The sequence below is a fragment of the Pleurodeles waltl genome, chromosome 6 (assembly GCF_031143425.1).
Source record: "Pleurodeles waltl isolate 20211129_DDA chromosome 6, aPleWal1.hap1.20221129, whole genome shotgun sequence".
Classification (NCBI taxonomy): Eukaryota; Metazoa; Chordata; class Amphibia; order Caudata; family Salamandridae; genus Pleurodeles; species Pleurodeles waltl.
The window spans coordinates 930,487,411-930,508,824 of record NC_090445.1 but is presented as its reverse complement, the minus strand read 5'-3'; positions in this window follow the sequence as shown (position 1 = coordinate 930,508,824).

The following is a 21,414-nucleotide window of genomic DNA, read 5'->3' as shown; positions in this document are numbered from 1 at the left end:
CAATATGAAGTTTCATGTTTCAGTAGCTCTAACATCTATTATCACATTTTCACAGATAGTTCCTACCTGAAAAATTCCTCCTGGAAGGATGTTGAACATATGGCCAAAGTTCTTGAAGGCATCAAAATGTGGATTTCATGCTCCCACCTGAAGCTGGGCCCTCCTGTTATTTCCCTTATAAATATTCTACCCGGTTCAAATTTGGCTCAGGTCACTCACAGTGTTGAACTGTAATCCTTTGACTTGGAATCCACAAAAGTGTTTGGTTTGTTCTTAGACAAATCCCTCAATAACCGAACACACAGGAATACAAATAATTCAATTTCCACATGGGCTTTTTTGGGGCATTTAACCCTTTCATCCCTGATACAGACTTCTTCTCCAATCCCTTTTACAGTTGAAACTCAGCAAAGGAAATCCCCTATTCTCAGAAATGCCAACAAGTCTCCCTTCTAAACAGCCCATCATGTGGCTGCCAGACTGGCCAAGGAATCAAGACTGTGCAACCACATTTCAACTACTCTGGTCTGTGTGAAGTACCACCCCATAAAAGCAAGGAGTATCTTTAAAAAACTAGTAACTAGCTGTAGGTGGGAAGCTCTGCTCTGTGGGTGTCACAATGCCCTTTCCTCAGGATCTGCACGTTGCTGAACAAAAGGCCCACCTCCCGGCGTCACCAACTCAGAAAGCTATTATAGCACAGAATTATGATGAAGGCAGGCGGGGAAGGGAATTAGGGTAGGGAACTGCAGGGAGAGAGATCTGAAAAGAAAAAGTTAGAACAAATATGCATATACTCATTCATAACAGTATAACTCACCGATAGACTCCTGAATAAAGGCGTCTCCGTGATATCAGATTGAGACCCTTTGTGAATTGGGTGTAGTCCCTTCTTTGAATCATGGAACAAGAACAAACTGCAACCTCTGAACCTAGAGATGGCAAGAGCCTTGGACTATGGACATACTCTGGATATCAATCATGTAACAACTATTCATTCGTAAACATAAACGTTTGATCTCAGCCTAAAAGTTCTCAAAGACTTAAATATGTATCTCACATATTATGCTTCCCAAAAAACAATGAAACTATAATTTGCTTATCTCCAAAACGTTTTCACATTTACTACCTAGGCCTGAAAGTTTTACTCATTGAACTTGAAGCGCTTTGTTCATTGGGCAGAAGCACCTTGCTTATTGTTCAAGAAGTGCTTTGATCATCATACATGAAGCGCTTTGTTCAATATGCCAGAGAGCGCTTTTTCTTGCTTTGTCTGAAGCGCTACGCTCGTTATGCTAAAGGGTGCTTTACTCATGTGGCCTGAAGTGTTTCGATCCTCGTGTCAAGAACGCTTTACTCATGTGACCTGAAATGCTTTGATTGTCCTGCCAAGGGCGTTTTACTCATGTGACATGAAGAGCTTTGATTGCCGTGCCAAAGGCACTATACTCATGTGGACTGAAGCACTTTGATTGCCGTGCCAAAGGGCGCTTTACTCATGTGGACTAAAGCTCTTTGACTGCCGTGCCAAGGGCACTTTACTCATGCGGACTGAAGCACTTTGATTGCCGTGCCAAGGGCGCTTTACAAGTGTGGCCTGAAGCGCTTTGCTCGTTGTGCTAAGGAGCGCTTTACTCATGTGATCCGAAGCGCTTTGATCGCCGCGCCAATGCCGCTTTACTCTTTGAACTGAAAACGCTTTGCTCGTTGTGCTAAGGGGCGCTTTAATTTTGGAAATAACAACTTCCTTCAAGATTGGGCTCATCAAGACCTTACCGATACGAGTACGACCTACTCGTATCTGAATTCACCATGGAAACAAGGATACTACGATTTACTGTCAATCTGCCATTCAGGAAATCTGCTCTTCTTCAGAGGAACCCCCACGAGGTCTGACTGCATCGAAGTCTTCAAAATCGTGAGCAATGTGCTTGGGTGTGGCTGGGCTTTTTAGGCCTACGACACTCCAAGATGGCCGCTGCCTCTAGAAACCTGGGAATTGCAGTCCATTCCTAAAATAGCACTGATAAGTGCATCTTGTCCACCAATGTCCTGATCCTGCAGCTACATGAGATTTACCACAGGGCAGGCAAAGCTGATGACCCCTTTTAGAACAAGAGGGGATGACAAGTAGTGAGCATGAAGTGCCGCAAATATGCGCAGCGGAGTTTTGTGCGAGACCTGTACAGCGCACAGTTTTATTCCTGACAGCTAGTGATGCTAACAGAGTTTTTAGCACTGCTCGCTCTGCTTGGAGCATGGAGTTCACCCAAAAACTCTGCTAGCCCCACCAGCGGAGAGGAGCTCACCATGTGCACACTGCAGTCCAGTTATGGGCCACACAGCACAAGCACAAACAGTCTGCGCTTGCACTGTGTAGCCCATAACTGAGCTGCAGTGCGCACTCTTTGCCTGACCAACGGTGGTCCGGCAGCATGGAGCTGCTGCCGGCACCAGCTCGGTCCTCAAGGCTTCCCACCACTACCAGCCCAGGCTGGGCCCAGGAGCAGGGGGCAGAAGGAGGCAGAAAGTCAGGCCGCTTGCAGCAAAGACGACCCTCTGGGAGGACTAAGGTAAGTGCACAGTGTAGGAAAGTACCATCTTGCCTGGCATGTTACCCCCATTTTTCACTGTATATATGTTGTTTTAGTTGTATGTGTCACTGGGACCCTGGTAACCCAGGGCCCCAGTGCTCATAAGTGTGCCTGAATGTGTTACCTGTGTAGTGACTAACTGTCTCACTGAGGCTCTGCTAATCAGAACCTCAGTGGTTATGCTCTCTCATTTCTTTCCAAATTGTCACTGACAGGCTAGTGACCATTTTTACCAATTTACATTGGCTTACTGGAACACCCTTATAATTCCCTAGTATATGGTACTGAGGTACCCAGGGTATTGGGGTTCCAGGAGATCCCTATGGGCTGCAGCATTTCTTTTGCCACCCATAGGGAGCTCTGACAATTCTTACACAGGCCTGCCACTGCAGCCTGAGTGAAATAACGTCCACGTTATTTCACAGCCATTTTACACTGCACTTAAGTAACTTATAAGTCACCTATATGTCTAACCTTTACCTGGTAAAGGTTAGGTGCAAAGTTACTTAGTGTGAGGGCACCCTGGCACTAGCCAAGGTGCCCCCACATTGTTCAGAGCCAATTCACTGAACTTTGTGAGTGCGGGGACACCATTACACGCGTGCACTACATATAGGTCACTACCTATATGTGGCTTCACCATGGTAACTCCGAATATGGCCATGTAACATGTCTATGATCATGGAATTGCCCCCTCTATGCCATCCTGGCATTGTTGGTACAATTCCATGATCCCAGTGGTCTGTAGCACAGACCCTGGTACTGCCAGACTGCCCTTCCTGGGGTTTCTCTGCAGCTGCTGCTGCTGCCAACCCCTCAGACAGGCAGCTGCCCTCCTGGGGTCCAGCCAGGCCTGGCCCAGGATGGCAGAACAAAGAACTTCCTCTGAGAGAGGGTGTGACACCCTCTCCCTTTGGAAAATGGTGTGAAGGCAGGGGAGGAGTAGCCTCCCCCAGCCTCTGGAAATGCTTTGTTGGGCACAGATGTGCCCAATTCTGCATAAGCCAGTCTACACCGGTTCAGGGACCCCTTAGCCCCTGCTCTGGCGCGAAACTGGACAAAGGAAAGGGGAGTGACCACTCCCCTGACCTGCACCTCCCCTGGGAGGTGTCCAGAGCTCCTCCAGTGTGCTCCAGACCTCTGCCATCTTGGAAACAGAGGTGCTGCTGGCACACTGGACTGCTCTGAGTGGCCAGTGCCACCAGGTGACGTCAGAGACTCCTGCTGATAGGCTCCTTCAGGTGTTAGTAGCCTTTCCTCTCTCCTAGGTAGCCAAACCCTCTTTTCTGGCTATTTAGGGTCTCTGTCTCTGGGGAAACTTTAGATAACGAATGCATGAGCTCAGCCGAGTTCCTCTGCATCTCCCTCTTCACCTTCTGATAAGGAATCGACCGCTGACCGCGCTGGAAGCCTGCAAACCTGCAACATAGTAGCAAAGACGACTACTGCAACTCTGTAACGCTGATCCTGCCGCCTTCTCGACTGTTTTCCTGCTTGTGCATGCTGTGGGGGTAGTCTGCCTCCTCTCTGCACCAGAAGCTCCGAAGAAATCTCCCGTGGGTCGACGGAATCTTCCCCCTGCAACCGCAGGCACCAAAAAGCTGCATTACCGGTCCCTTGGGTCTCCTCTCAGCATGACGAGCGAGGTCCCTCGAATCCAGCGACACCGTCCAAGTGACCCCCACAGTCCAGTGACTCTTCAGCCCAAGTTTGGTGGAGGTAAGTCCTTGCCTCACCTCGCTGGGCTGCATTGCTGGGAACCGCGACTTTGCAAGCTACTCCGGCCCCTGTGCACTTCCGGCAGAAATCCTTCGTGCACAGCCAAGCCTGGGTCCACGGCACTCTAACCTGCATTGCACGACTTTCTAAGTTGGTCTCCGGCGACGTGGGACTCCTTTGTGCAACTTCGGCGAGCACCGTTTCACGCATCCTCGTAGTGCCTGTTTCTGGCATTTCTCCGGGTGCTACCTGCTTCAGTGAGGGCTCTTTGTCTTGCTTGACATCCCCTCTCTCTGCAGGTCCAATTTGCGACCTCCTGGTCCCTCCTGGGCCCCAGTAGCGTCCAAAAACGCCAAACGCACGATTTGCGTGTAGCAAGGCTTGTTGGCGTCCATCCGGCGGGAAAACACTTCTGCACGACTCTTCAAGGCGTGGGGGATCCATCCTCCAAAGGGGAAGTCTCTAGCCCTTGTCGTTCCTGCAGTATTCACAGTTCTTCAGCCTAGTAGGAGCTTCTTTGCACCAACCGCTGGCATTTCTTGGGCATCTGCCCATCTCCGAGCTGCTTGTGACTTTTGGACTTGGTCCCCTTGTTCCACAGGTACCCTCAGTCAGGAATCCATCGTTGTTGCATTGCTGATTTGTGTTTTCCTTGCATTTTCCCTCTAACACGACTATTTTGTCCTTAGGGGAACTTTAGTGCACTTTGCACTCACTTTTCAGGGTCTTGGGGAGGGTTATTTTTCTAACTCTCACTATTTTCTAATAGTCCCAGCGACCCTCTACAAGGTCACATAGGTTTGGGGTCCATTCGTGGTTCGCATTCCACTTTTGGGAGTATATGGTTTGTGTTGCCCCTATCCCTATGTTTCCCCATTGCATCCTATTGTAACTATACATTGTTTGCACTGTTTTCTAAGACTATACTGCATATTTTTGCTATTGTGTATATATATCTTGTGTATATTTCCTATCCTCTCACTGAGGGTATACTCTAAGATACTTTGGCATATTGTCATAAAAATAAAGTACCTTTATTTTTAGTATAACTGTGTATTGTGTTTTCTTATGATATTGTGCATATGACACTAAGTGGTACTGTAGTAGCTTCACACGTCTCCTAGTTCAGCCTAAGCTGCTCTGCTAAGCTACCATTATCTATCAGCCTAAGCTGCTAGACACCCTATACACTAATAAGGGATAACTGGGCCTGGTGCAAGGTGCAAGTACCTCTTGGTACTCACTACAAGCCAGTCCAGCCTCCTACATTGGTTGTGCAGTGGTGGGATAAGTGCTTGAGACTACTTACCACTCTTGTCATTGTACTTTTCATAAGAGAAAAATATACAAAACAAGGTCAGTGTATATACACATAGCCAAGAAGTTTTGCATTTCCTCTTTTCACTCTTTTCTAAGTGCTGAAAAGTACTTCTAAACTTTCAAAAAGTTCTTAAAAGTTTAAAAAGTTTTTTTTCTGTCTTTCCAAAAAGTTCTGAAAACTTTTTTCTCTTTGTCTATCACTTTAACTCTCTCTAAAAATGTCTGGCACAGGCCAAAATGTTGAACTGTCCAAACTTGCATATGATCACCTTAGCTGGAAAGGAGCAAGGAGTCTCTGCATAGAGAGAGGTTTGAGTGTAGGGAAGAATCCTTCCTTAGAACTGTTAATTAATATGCTTAGAGTACAGGATAAGGCCATAAGTGCCCAATCTGTAGAAAAAGTAGCTAATGGTTCTCAATCTGATCCAGGGACTCCCCCAGGAAAAGGTTCAGGAAAGAAACTTCTCAGCCTGCCCATTACTAGACAGTCTAGCATAGTTGGTACAGAGGTTGAATCACACCATACTAATGGTGTGCTCTCACATTATACTGGTAGCCAAGCTGTTAGGGTGCCCTCTGTAAGGGACAGGTCTCCTTCTGTTCATTCCCACCATACCTCTGTATCTAGAAATGTCCCTCCCACCCACTCTGATGACAGATTGATAGAAAGGGAGCTCAATAGATTGAGAGTGGAACAAACCAGACTGAAGTTCAAGAAGCAACAGCTGGATTTGGATAGACAGTCTTTAGAAGTAGAGAGGGAAAGACAGAAGTTGGGTTTAGAAACCCATGGTGGCAGCAGCAGTATTCCCCATAGTCATCCTGCAAAAGAGCATGATTCCAGGAATCTGCACAAGATAGTTCCCCCTTATAAGGAGGGGGATGACATTAACAAGTGGTTTGCTGCACTTGAGAGGGCCTGTGCTGTACAGGATGTCCCTCGAAAGCAGTGGGCTGCTATCCTATGGCTATCATTTAGTGGAAAAGGTAGGGATAGGCTCCTTACAGTGAAAGAAAATGATGCCAATAATTTCCAAGTTCTTAAGAATGCACTCCTGGATGGTTATGGCTTAACCACTGAACAGTACAGGATAAAGTTCAGAGAGACCAAAAAGGAGTCTTCACAAGACTGGGTTGATTTCATTGACCAGGCAGTGAAGGCCTTGGAGGGGTGGTTACATGGCAATAAAGTTACTGATTATGACAGCCTGTATAACTTAATCCTGAGAGAGCATATTCTTAATAATTGTGTGTCTGATTTGTTGCACCAGTACTTGGTGGACTCTGATCTGACCTCTCCCCAAGAATTGGGAAAGAAGGCAAACAAATGGGTCAGAACAAGAGTGAACAGAAAAGTTCATACAGGGGGTGACAAAGATGGCAACAAAAAGAAGGATGGTAAGTCTTCTGACAAGGGTGGGGACAAATCTAAAAATGAGTCTTCATCAGGCCCACAAAAACACTCTGGTGGGGGTGGTGGGTCCAAATCCTCCTTTAATCAGAACAAGGAAAAGAAACCATGGTGCTATTTATGTAAGATAAAAGGCCATTGGACAACAGATCCCAGTTGTCCAAAGAAAGGCACCACAGCTCCTACCACTACAACCCCTACTGCTACACCTAGTGTCCCTACTAATAGCAGTGGTGGTGGGAGCAAACCTACTAATAGCCAATCCAAGGGAGTAGCTGGAATCACTTTTGGTAATTTAGTTGGGGTTGGTCTAATTAGGGAGACCACAGAGGCTACTTTAGTCTCTGAAGGGGCTATTGACTTAGCCACTTTGGTTGCTTGCCCCCATAACTTGGAGAAGTACAAGCAACTAACCCTAATAAATGGTGTTGAGGTCCAGGCCTACAGGGACACAGGTGCCAGTGTCACAATGGTGATTGAGAAACTGGTGCACCCTGAACAACACATACTTGGACACCAGTACCAAGTAACCGATGCTCACAACATAACACAAAGCCACCCCATGGCTGTTGTAAATCTCAACTGGGGGGGGGTATCTGGTCCAAAGAAAGTTGTGGTAGCTTCAGATTTACCTGTAGACTGTCTATTGGGGAATGATTTGGAGACATCAGCTTGGTCAGATGTGGAGTTGGAGGCCCATGCAGCAATGCTGGGCATCCCAGGGCATATTTTTGCTTTGACAAGGGCTCAGGCCAAAAAGCAAAAAGGACAGGGAAGCTTGGATCCTGGAACAATGGACCAAGTGCTCCCTAAAGCTAGGGTTAGTAGAAGCAAACCACTTCCTACTATCCCTCCCTCTACAGTGGATTCAACTTCTGAGGAAGAATAATTCCCTCCCTGTGCAGAACCTACACCAGAGGAGCTGGAAGCAGACACTGCTGAGCTTTTGGGTGAAGGGGGGCCTGCCAGAGAGGAGCTGAGTGTGGCACAGCAAACCTGTCCCACATTAGAGGGTCTCAGACAGCAAGCTGTCAAACAGGCTAATGGGGATGTCAGTGACTCTCACAGAGTTAACTGGGAGGACAACCTCTTGTACACTGAGCATAGGGATCCTAAACCTGGAGCTGCCAGGAGATTAGTGATTCCTCAGGAGTACAGAAAGTTCCTCCTAACACTGGCACATGACATTACCTTAGCTGGGCACCTGGGTCAAATGAAAACTTGGGACAGGCTTGTTCCCCTGTTTCATTGGCCTAGGATGTCTGAGGACACAAAATAATTTTGCAAGTCCTGTGAAACCTGTCAAGCCAGTGGCAAGACAGGTGGCACCCCAAAGGCACCCCTTATCCCACTGCCTGTGGTTGGGGTTCCCTTTGAAAGGGTAGGGGTTGACATAGTTGGCCCCCTTGACCCTCCTACTGCTTCAGGCAATAGGTTTATCTCAGTGGTAGTGGACCATGCCACAAGATATCCTGAAGCTATTCCTTTAAGGACCACTACAGCTCCTGCAGTGGCAAAGGCCCTCCTGGGAATATTTTCCAGGGTGGGCTTCCCAAAGGAAGTAGTATCAGACAGAAGAAGCAATTTCATGTCTGCATACTTAAAGGCCATGTGGAAGGAGTGTGGTGTAACTTACAAGTTCACAACACCCTATCATCCACAAACAAATGGACTGGTGGAGAGATTTAATAAAACTCTCAAAGGCATGATTATGGGACTCCCTGAAAAACTCCGCAGGAGATGGGATATCCTTCTACCATGCCTCCTTTTTGCCTACAGGGAGGTACCCCAGAAAGGAGTGGGCTTCAGCCCCTTTGAACTTCTTTTTGGACACCCTGTTAGGGGTCCACTCACACTTGTAAAAGAGGGCTGGGAACAACCTTTAAAAGCTCCTAAACAGGATATTGTGGATTATGTACTTGGCCTCAGATCAAGGATGGCTGAGTACATGAAAAAGGCCAGTAAAAACCTTCAGGCCAGCCAAGAGCTCCAGAAGCAATGGCATGATCAGAAGGCTGTTTTGGTTCAGTACCAACCAGGGCAGAAAGTGTGGGTCTTGGAGCCTGTGGCCCCAAGAGCACTCCAAGATAAATGGAGTGGACCCCACACAATTGTTGAAAAGAAGGGTGAAGTCACCTACTTGGTTGACTTAGGCACTGCCAGGAGTCCCCTTAGGGTGCTCCATGTCAACCGCCTGAAACCCTACTATGACAGGGCTGATCTCACCCTGCTCATGGCAACAGATGAGGGACAGGAAGAAGACAGTGATCCTCTACCTGATCTCTTCTCTTCCACAGAACAAGATGCTCTTGTGGAAGGTGTAGTTTTGGCTGATTGTCTTACTGCTGAGCAGAAAGATAATTGCATAAATCTCCTAGGACAATTTTCAGAACTCTTCTCCATTGTGCCAGGCACCACTTCTTGGTGTGAGCACACTATAGATACTGGAGACAGTTTACCTGTCAAAAGTAAGATCTATAGGCAGCCTGACCATGTCAGGGACTGCATAAAGCAAGAAGTTCAGAAAATGTTGGAACTAGGAGTAGTTGAGCACTCTGACAGTCCATGGGCTTCTCCTGTGGTACTGGTACCAAAACCCAATTCTAAAGATGGAAAGAAGGAAATGAGGTTTTGTGTAGACTATAGAGGTCTCAACTTGGTAACCAAAACTGATGCTCACCCTATACCCAGGGCAGATGAGCTCATAGATACACTGGAATCTGCCAAGTATCTAAGCACTTTTGATTTGACTGCAGGGTATTGGCAGATCAAATTGTCAGAAGATGCTAAACCTAAGACTGCATTTTCTACCATTGGAGGACATTACCAGTTTACTGTAATGCCTTTTGGTTTGAAAAATGCACCTGCCACTTTTCAGAGGTTGGTGAACACAGTCCTGCAAGGGCTGGAAGCTTTCAGTGCAGCATATTTGGACGATATAGCTGTCTTTAGCTCCAGCTGGGATGATCACCTGGTCCACCTATGGAAAGTTTTGGAGGCTCTGCAAAAGGCAGGCCTCACTATCAAGGCTTCAAAGTGCCAGATAGGGCAGAGTAAGGTGGTTTATCTGGGACACCTTGTTGGTGGGGAACAGATTGCACCACTTCAGGGGAAGATCCAAACTATTATTGATTGGGTTCCCCCTACCACTCAGACTCAGGTGAGAGCCTTCCTAGGCCTCACTGGGTATTACAGGAGGTTCATTAAGAACTATGGCTCCATTGCAGCCCCTCTTAATGACCTCACATCCAAGAAAATGCCTAAAAAGGTATTATGGACAGCAAGCTGTCAGAAAGCTTTTGAGGAGCTGAAGCAGGCCATGTGCTCTGCACCTGTCCTGAAAAGCCCTTGTTACTCTAAAAAATTCTATGTCCAAACTGATGCATCTGAATTAGGAGTAGGGGCAGTCCTATCACAACTTAATTCTGAGGGCCAGGATCAACCTGTTGCTTTTATTAGTAGGAGGTTGACCCTTAGAGAAAAGCGTTGGTCTGCCATTGAGATGGAGGCCTTTGCTGTGGTCTGGGCTCTGAAGAAGTTGAGGCCATACCTGTTTGGCACTCACTTCATTGTTCAGACAGACCACAAACCTCTACTTTGGCTAAAACAAATGAAAGGTGAAAATCCTAAATTGTTGAGGTGGTCCATATCCCTACAGGGAATGGACTATACAGTGGAACATAGACCTGGGAGTAGCCACTCCAATGCAGATGGACTCTCCAGATATTTCCACTTAGACAATGAAGACTCATCAGGTAATGGCTAGTCTTATTGTCCTTCGTTTGGGGGGGGGGGTTGTGTAGGAAAGTACCATCTTGCCTGGCATGTTACCCCCATTTTTCACTGTATATATGTTGTTTTAGTTGAATGTGTCACTGGGACCCTGGTAACCCAGGGCCCCAGTGCTCATAAGTGTGCCTGAATGTGTTACCTGTGTAGTGACTAACTGTCTCACTGAGGCTCTGCTAATCAGAACCTCAGTGGTTATGCTCTCTCATTTCTTTCCAAATTGTCACTGACAGGCTAGTGACCATTTTTACCAATTTACATTGGCTTACTGGAACACCCTTATAATTCCCTAGTATATGGTACTGAGGTACCCAGGGTATTGGGGTTCCAGGAGATCCCTATGGGCTGCAGCATTTCTTTTGCCACCCATAGGGAGCTCTGACAATTCTTACACAGGCCTGCCACTGCAGCCTGAGTGAAATAACGTCCACGTTATTTCACAGCCATTTTACTCTGCACTTAAGTAACTTATAAGTCACCTATATGTCTAACCTTTACCTGGTAAAGGTTAGGTGCAAAGTTACTTAGTGTGAGGGCACCCTGGCACTAGCCAAGGGGCCCCCACATTGTTCAGAGCCAATTCACTGAACTTTGTGAGTGCGGGGACACCATTACACGCGTGCACTACATATAGGTCACTACCTATATGTGGCTTCACCATGGTAACTCCGAATATGGCCATGTAACATGTCTATGATCATGGAATCGCCCCCTCTATGCCATCCTGGCATTGTTGGTACAATTCCATGATCCCAGTGGTCTGTAGCACAGACCCTGGTACTGCCAGACTGCCCTTCCTGGGGTTTCTCTGCAGCTGCTGCTGCTGCCAACCCCTCAGACAGGCAGCTGCCCTCCTGGGGTCCAGCCAGGCCTGGCCCAGGATGGCAGAACAAAGAACTTCCTCTGAGAGAGGGTGTGACACCCTCTCCCTTTGGAAAATGGTGTGAAGGCAGGGGAGGAGTAGCCTCCCCCAGCCTCTGGAAATGCTTTGTTGGGCACAGATGTGCCCAATTCTGCATAAGCCAGTCTACACCGGTTCAGGGACCCCTTAGCCCCTGCTCTGGCGCGAAACTGGACAAAGGAAAGGGGAGTGACCACTCCCCTGACCTGCACCTCCCCTGGGAGGTGTCCAGAGCTCCTCCAGTGTGCTCCAGACCTCTGCCATCTTGGAAACAGAGGTGCTGCTGGCACACTGGACTGCTCTGAGTGGCCAGTGCCACCAGGTGACGTCAGAGACTCCTGCTGATAGGCTCCTTCAGGTGTTAGTAGCCTTTCCTCTCTCCTAGGTAGCCAAACCCTCTTTTCTGGCTATTTAGGGTCTCTGTCTCTGGGGAAACTTTAGATAACGAATGCATGAGCTCAGCCGAGTTCCTCTGCATCTCCCTCTTCACCTTCTGATAAGGAATCGACCGCTGACCGCGCTGGAAGCCTGCAAACCTGCAACATAGTAGCAAAGACGACTACTGCAACTCTGTAACGCTGATCCTGCCGCCTTCTCGACTGTTTTCCTGCTTGTGCATGCTGTGGGGGTAGTCTGCCTCCTCTCTGCACCAGAAGCTCCGAAGAAATCTCCCGTGGGTCGACGGAATCTTCCCCCTGCAACCGCAGGCACCAAAAAGCTGCATTACCGGTCCCTTGGGTCTCCTCTCAGCACGACGAGCGAGGTCCCTCGAATCCAGCGACACTGTCCAAGTGACCCCCACAGTCCAGTGACTCTTCAGCCCAAGTTTGGTGGAGGTAAGTCCTTGCCTCACCTCGCTGGGCTGCATTGCTGGGAACCGCGACTTTGCAAGCTACTCCGGCCCCTGTACACTTCCGGCGGAAATCCTTCGTGCACAGCCAAGCCTGGGTCCACGGCACTCTAACCTGCATTGCACGACTTTCTAAGTTGGTCTCCGGCGACGTGGGACTCCTTTGTGCAACTTCGGTGAGCACCGTTTCACGCATCCTCGTAGTGCTGGTTTCTGGCACTTCTCCGGGTGCTACCTGCTTCAGTGAGGGCTCTTTGTCTTGCTCGACGTCCCCTCTCTCTGCAGGTCCAATTTGCGACCTCCTGGTCCCTCCTGGGCCCCAGCAGCGTCCAAAAACGCCAAAAGCACGATTTGCGTGTAGCAAGGCTTGTTGGCGTCCATCCGGCGGGAAAACACTTCTGCACGACTCTCCAAGGCGTGGGGGATCCATCCTCCAAAGGGGAAGTCTCTAGCCCTTGTCGTTCCTGCAGTATTCACAGTTCCTCAGCCTAGTAAGAGCTTCTTTGCACCAACCGCTGGCATTTCTTGGGCATCTGCCCATCTCCGAGCTGCTTGTGACTTTTGGACTTGGTCCCCTTGTTCCACAGGTACCCTCAGTCAGGAATCCATCGTTGTTGAATTGCTGATTTGTGTTTTCCTTGCATTTTCCCTCTAACACGACTATTTTGTCCTTAGGGGAACTTTAGTGCACTTTGCACTCACTTTTCAGGGTCTTGGGGAGGGTTATTTTTCTAACTCTCACTATTTTCTAATAGTCCCAGCGACCCTCTACAAGGTCACATAGGTTTGGGGTCCATTCGTGGTTTGCATTCCACTTTTGGGAGTATATGGTTTGTGTTGCCCCTATCCCTATGTTTCCCCATTGCATCCTATTGTAACTATACATTGTTTGCACTGTTTTCTAAGACTATACTGCATATTTTTGCTATTGTGTATATATATCTTGTGTATATCTTGTGTATATTTCCTATCCTCTCACTGAGGGTATACTCTAAGATACTTTGGCATATTGTCATAAAAATAAAGTACCTTTATTTTTAGTATAACTGTGTATTGTGTTTTCTTATGATATTGTGCATATGACACTAAGTGGTACTGTAGTAGCTTCACACGTCTCCTAGTTCAGCCTAAGCTGCTCTGCTAAGCTACCATTATCTATCAGCCTAAGCTGCTAGACACCCTATACACTAATAAGGGATAACTGGGCCTGGTGCAAGGTGCAAGTACCCCTTGGTACTCACTACAAGACAGTCCAGCCTCCTACACACAGGTGGCCTGAAACGGCAGAGCCATAGTCTGCGAAAGCTGCTGTTTTGGGCCTCTATTGCCCCAGCCTGCCCAGGCCTCTTGTGCACCAGCCTCCCCAGTGTGCAGTACACACAAGGCAGGCTGTTGCACAAGAGGTCTGAAATGGCATCTTTCACTGCCTACGCCGTAGGCAGCATAAGAAAGCTGAAAGAAATTGGAAAAGATGGGCCGCAGAGATTCCTGCATGCTTCTCTAGCAGGAGGTCTCCTGCAACCTGAGGAGCCTAGGCACCCTGCTTCTATAGACAGCGGAAAAGTTCCTTCCGTGCCTCCCACAAAGGTTAAGGGTGAGTGGGGCTGGAGGGAAAGAAGTAAATTCACATGGGCTTAAGGAAACCTGTGTAGGTGAGAGGAACCAAGGGAGGTCTGTCTTTTGCTGTACTAGGCCGTCACCATTGGAATACACAGGAACTGAATTCAACCAGACTTCCCAGTGTCCTGCTTCCCTTATACCATACAGTGCACTGGACTTTGCCTTTGGAGGCTATGTCCACGGGAAAGTACTGTATTCCTAATAGCAGGTGCGCTGGTGTTTCCGTGCTCTACACTGTGGGCTGGCATTACCATAAAGGTTCTGGTAGGAGCACAGATGCTTCTGTATCCACTGTTTCCACGCATTTAAAATGTACTTGCTCTAAGGGTATACCTTGAAATGTATATATGAGTATTACATGGAGTTCAAGTGTGATAAATCGAAATCAGCAGAGCTATAGCAGTACGTGGTGTATGTCATCTTGGGTTTTCTGTTATAACCTACCTGCTGCATTTCATGCCTGTTCTGTGCCAAGCTACCAGGGGGTGTGCACAGGTTAGCTTTCGTGTGTAACTTACTCCCCCTGACTAGAGTGGTGGGTTCTGCTTGGCTGAGGTGCATACCATAGCCAACCAGAAACCCCATCTCTATCAGGCTTCCTCCTGCTCTGGCGCAAAATTATGCGGGGTATGGACCATTGTGAGCGAGGTAGAGAGGAGGTGTCTGGAGGGTTTATGGAATTTCAGGCAGTGGTTGAATGCAGGGCCTTGAATGCATGGGTGAGGAGCTTGAATTGGCATCTCTTCTGAACCGGGAGCCAGTGGTGTTTTTTTAACAGGGCGTGATGTGAGAGATCCAGGATGAGTCTGCTGCAGCATTTTGTTTGGTTTGTAGTTTTTGAACTAGGTAGGCCTTGATTCTGACATAGAGGGTATCTATAGTCCAATCAACTGGTTATGAGAGCTTGGGTGATGGTACTTCTCATGTTATATGTTTACATTGGTATATTCACTCCCTTTCAGTGTCCAGCATCTTATCTGAGTTGCCTGTGAGTGGTGATAGAACTGAAAAATTAGCTTTCTTCATTGACATTGTCCATTTATTTGTAGGATTTTTTTTTTTTTTTTTAAAGCAACACTGCTTATTATAATTTTTCAAAAAAGGTTCAACCAGGTAGTTCTATTTCAAAAATACAATTAAAAAACTATACACTGTTCCACTTACTTCAAATTGATATTTTAGGTAGAATCATGACAACTGAATCATATCACCACATAATACGCGTTGAGTACTTTGATTCTGATTTATTTTTTAAAATCACAGCACAGGCAGAGGCCAGAGGGCTTTGAGAGCAGTTATTCACACAGACGAGGACATTGGCTTCATGATGTGGTGGATAAGTCTTAGGTGATGAGGATAAAATGAACCTTTGAGACATAATTCTAGCCAGCTGACTTACTGTGGCCACAGCGTGTTGGTAAATATCAGTGTCATATCTATTTTTATGTGTCTAGGACCTCAGAAACCTGAATTTAAACAAGTTGAAACTCTCAATCCCAATGTCTTATATGCTGTTATGAAATAATGTGCTGAACACAATGCCTGTGACAATAAGGTGTAATAGTACATGTGTGGTATAGAAAACCCTTTTTGCGGCCTAGTTATCATGTGCCACTCAATAGAATAAATGTCCCTCACAATAATTTTAGCATGAGAGAATTCATTTTGCTTAAGGACCCAATGCTCATGTGATATTTCTTGGAATACATATAAAAATACCAGAGAAAGAGCCATTTTCATAAGTAAAGTCAGCACTGAAGGGGGTCTTTACTCTCATTAGACAAGGATTTTTGCTATCAAAAATAAATATTAATTTTCTTATTTATTAACAGTGTGAGATTCTATAATACATCATATCATATTGAACCATTATTAGCTTTGAAATGAAGGAGGCATTGTTTTCAAATATCACTGCCTTTCAGTAGGCAACTCTGTGGTGAAGATGTGATTATGAAAGAGATCAGTGATCCACTGATGACAACATGGAGGTTGTCCATTTTTATATTCTTTTCAAGGGTTTATTGTAATTTACAAGAAAATAATCATTATATTCCTCGTTAAAATGTGGATAATATATGACTAAGGGGGTCATTCTGACCCTGGCGGTCGGTGACCGCCAGGGTCACCGACCACGGGAGCACCGCCAACAGGCTGGCGGTGCTCCGTCGAGCATTCTGACCGCGGCAGTTCAGCCGCGGTCAGAAACGGAAAGTCGGCGGTCTCCCGCCGACTTTCCGCTGCTCGGGAGAATCCTCCATGGCGGCGGAGCGTGCTCCGCCGCCATGGGGATTCTGACACCCACTACCGCCATCCTGTTCCTGGCGGGTCTCCCGCCAGGAACAGGATGGCGGTAGGGGGTGCCGCGGGGCCCCCGGGGGCCCCTGCAGTGCCCATGCCAATGGCATGTGCACTGCAGGGGCCCCCGTAAGAGGGCCCCACAAAGTATTTCAGTGTCTGCAAAGCAGACACTGAAATATGCGAAGGGTGCAACTGCACCCGTCGCACCTTCCCACTACGCCGGCTCCATTCGGAGCCGGCGTCCTCGTGGGAAGGTAGATTTGCCCTGGGCTGGCGGGCGGCCTTTTGGCGGCTGCCCGCCAGCCCAGGGCAAATCTCAAAATACCCTCAGCGGTCTTGCGACCGCGGAGCGGTATTTTGTCGGGGGAAGACTGGCGGGCGGCCTCCGCCGCCCGCCAGTCTCAGAATCACCCCCTAAATGTTGATATTTATTCAAAGTGATTTTTAATGTGTTTCCACCATCATAGTTAGGGGCAATGCTAAATGTGTTCTAAGATTGTCTCTTCTAAGTCACTACGCAAAATGAGTTGAATGACTTTTATAATATTAATGTTGCTTTTGTGCTGTCTTGCACTGTTGCAAAACCCTTTAAAAAAATTCTTAGTGGAATGTGTGATTAATAAGAAAGGTTATTAAATGTGTATATTTAACATAGCTGTAATAAATGTTTTGCTTTTTGTTTTATTTCCCCCTTTAAAAATGCATAATTATGTGATGTAATGATGTGCCTGAAAATAGCATGCGTGGTAAAGGTATCTGTGTTAAAGGTAGTTTTAATTTTATTAAATGAGAATGTGTGGTAAAGGCATGTGTGGTACAGACATATGTGTGGTTAAGGCTAGAAAGTCATGTGTTGTAATGTCATATAACCTGGAAAAAAAAATTGAAGCGGTGTCAGTCACAATTAAAGGCAATATCTAGGATCCACTATCATCTGAACAACAGCTATTTATTGCCTTCTTGTCTTCCAAACATATTAGTGCTCTTTACCTGAAAGTTTGATGACATTCTTTTTCAAGCAGAAAATGGACCTGAGAATGTATTAACACTTCCATGTTGATTTATGCTAGGCCTGGCAGATATTGTGATTATGCTGGAGTAATTGAAGTAAACTCAGTATTTATGCAAACTCTTGATGCAAAATTATGGAAATTATATGATTAAGTCGGCTTGAGTATTGAAAAGTATTTTGGGGCAAAGGTCTTACCACAGGAGCAGAGGAACACTGAACTAAGAGAAAGTCAGTGGCTGCTGGCTAATGCTTTTTGTGTCCTGTAGAGTCTAGTGCTATTTTCTTAGTTCAAAATACATCCTCTGGCCCATATTAGACATGAGGGTGTATTTTGAACTACTGCTTCTAAATATACTGGATTATGCTCCTCATATAATTACACATAATTTAGAGTAATGTTGTGGTTAACTACGAATAATTACACTTCAGAAAGTTACACCAGTAATGCCCACCCCTAGTTTGTGCTGCTCCTATATCTTTTACTCTTGTTTGTTCAGTGTGGATCACAATCATCCTAAGACAAGGTCAGTAAGCGGTGCAGTTGGAAAAGCCATGACCTGCTTCGTGTTACTTTCTTCTCTAATACGGTCATGATATATTTTTAAATTGATGTCTGGATCCATCTGAGAAATAAGTATGTTTCAATGTTTTGTGACTGATTTTGTGTTTCTTTATTTCCCTTGAAGAAAGCATGTGCTTTATAAAATATCTGTCTTAGTACTTCCCTCTAATTGCATAACTTGGGATCATAGAAGTCTGGGATTTACCCTAAGTCTTAATAGAAATAGGTTACACCTGGTTGTTGTTTGGGTAAGATTGTATATCTGGATTTGTTTATCGAAACTTATTCTGTCTGAAATACTTATCAGTGCGCGCATTAGATTGGTTAGGATTACCTTTACCTACCCTTTTAATGATCCTTTCACAATTGCATTTTTGATCTGATCTTTCATTATTGGTGACACAGGTTTTTTAAATTGGATTGTACACATGTGACTGCAGAAAACCATACTTTTACCAAGATTTCTGCACTTGGAAATGTACACTTCTACTGACATTTTCAAAACATCTGACTTATACATGCTAATGGCTCTATGATTTAGGGGTATGAATGAAGGGAACAATACCGTCAATGGAGAAATGTCAATGTCAGTAATGTCAGTTGTTATCCACATTTGCATCATTCTACAAGCCATCTCAAATCATTTCATTAATCATTGAAATAACTTATCTTAAGAGACAATTTTAGGAGTCAATCAGTTATGCATTAAAGACTTTCTTTTTCAGGAGGAGTTTCAGTTAAACAATACATTTGGTTGAAAACTGCAGTGTAAAAACTGAAAAAAATGATTATCAATATACTAAATCTCAGCTGCATAGCTAAATTCAATAACACAGTAGTCAATCAGCCACCCGATAAAAAAAGGCTGACACCTGTTAACGTTAGATACAGACCTATGGTCCTATGTACCACTGATACCAAATCCTAAGAAAAGTAAAGTTGGCCAATTGAGTAACTCTTTACAAAAAGTAGTGACTATGGGCCTGATTTAGGGTTTGGCGGATGGGTTACTCAGTCACAAATGTGGCGGAAATCCCATCCACCTTATTACAATTTCAAAAAGATATAAGCAGACAGAATATCTTTTACATTAGATGATGGACTAACCCTGTCCACCAAACTCTGTCTGCCCTCCTCATTCAGTTCACTCTATCAATGCAAAGCTTTCTCTGACCGGCCAGGAGATTAAGTGCGTATTAAACTTGTTCTGCCATCCACTCTATTTACCAAGGATGATGTGATATCTTTTTTTCTGTCCATCTCGTCAAGGAAATGGAGGTACAGAAAAATAATAATGATTCACACATTCGTTTTTTGCTTTTTTTAAAACCTACTACTTTGAGAGCTTTTTATAAAAAACAAAAAATTTTATGATTTGGTGGATGGCCATCAAAAATGGCAGCAGCCATCCACCACATGTTTTTTACCTTGAAGACAGAAAGGGACTTTGTGTTTTTTTCCAGAAATTGCTAGAGCCTTTCAGGTAAACTAATCTGTAATTCAGTGCCACACACATGAAAATGACGGATGGATACTTTTCAAGATATGTTCCCTTGACTCTGGAATTCTGAGTCAAACTGTTGCAAATGTTTCCAAGCCTTTTCACTGGTGGCCAAACAACCAAAGAGGCACCCTTTCAAGCCCCCTAGGACCTTGGGGGGGCACCTAGAGACTATTTTGGTGCCAAGCAAAGGCCACAAATGAAGTCCTATCCAAGTTCCAGAAGCCACAGGTCACCTGGGAATTGCAGAAAAACAGCTGCTTGTAGTATTCTGTGTCCCTGTAGCCACACAGTAGTTCAGCCAACTGACCGTTGGAGTTTATTTCTTTATCCTGGGTGCAAATGAAGCAGGTTTAGTCCTTCAGTCCTGTTATGTTTTTTGCACATGTAGAAAGTATTCTGTGCTGGTGCCTTGGGGTGGCATGTTTATGTCTGCATAATCAAAACATTTCTGGCAGTATCCCACTAGCCAGTCCCAAGACACACTAGTAATTAGACCCACAGTTTAACCACAAGTTTTTGCCAATTATTAAAAATGATAAACAAAAAAGCTTGCTGCGATTGATTTGAAATGTAAACTTCATATGGTAATTTGCAAGATATCAAATATAATTCAATCAGTCTCAATCAATCTTGAGATGCCATATTTAACATCCTTGAGATGGTCTTTGACTTTCAACAATAGAATCCAATGATTATATCTGTTTGTTTAAATGACCACCTGCAGTTCGGGTCTAACAGCAGTGACAGCATTCACACTGTTGAACTGGGCATAATGGTTTCTTACAGAGTTTGAGTGGTGAATGTAGAGATTTGTTCAGAAATGTAGGAACATGATGGCATGTTTTATTCATATTTTTTACATTTTATTCACATGGGTGGCACAAGGGGACAGTTCTGTTTCAGGTACCATAGTATTTATGAAGTGTTGGCTCACATTGGCCTTTATTTATTTTTCAGTGTGCATTCAGTGACTATTTGTTTGCATGAGAACACAAAGGTTTGGTTGTAGTACAAGCATGTTCTGTATAGTGATTTGCAGTTTCCATTAGCTTTTTTCAGTGTTTCACAGTTTGGTCGTTAGTAGGTGTGTTTTTTTTTTTAAACACATGGACTGTTTGAACTTGTAGGGCCTGAAGTTTATCATGTTTGTTCCCTGGGCAATTAGAAGTAATATACATATTTCTTTATCTGTTGTAGTTACCTCGCTGAATGGTTTTCAACCTGAAATGCACTGGGTCATTTAAACCAAGAGATCATAGAAAACAGGAAACTTCTTGAGTACTGATAATGTTTGTTAGAATGCACGCACAGGACATTGTGTTATATTGATATTTATGCCTGTGGCAGCTAGTAGATGGGGTCAACTGCTGGGCTCTCCCTAACCAATGAGGTGAAAATTCCCAGGATCAATTCCCAGGATCAATCCTACCCACTGTTTCAGTTGTTCATGTTTGCCTTATTACAAACAGGGACAATATTCCAATTATTAGGGCATTTCCGGCCACACTAAACTTGGCATTTAAGGGTTGTAGGTCTGTAGAGGTGTGAAATGTGATCATCACTAATGTCCTCCCACATCTAATGCCAAAATACAGTTTGAAGCAGGTACCGTGCCCACAACAAATTCAGAGGCAGACATGTAGTAGGGCAGAAGCAGGGCCCTTCAGCAACCACACAGGGGGTACACAAGAATTGTTCTCCCTTTCAAGTGCAGCAAATTGTTGGCACAGCATACCTGTCAGGCAGGGTTTGACGTTGTAGTTTTAACTGAGTACTCACACTCCCCACCTGCATATTATAATGAGCCCAGGGGAGTTGTCACTGCCCATTCAAG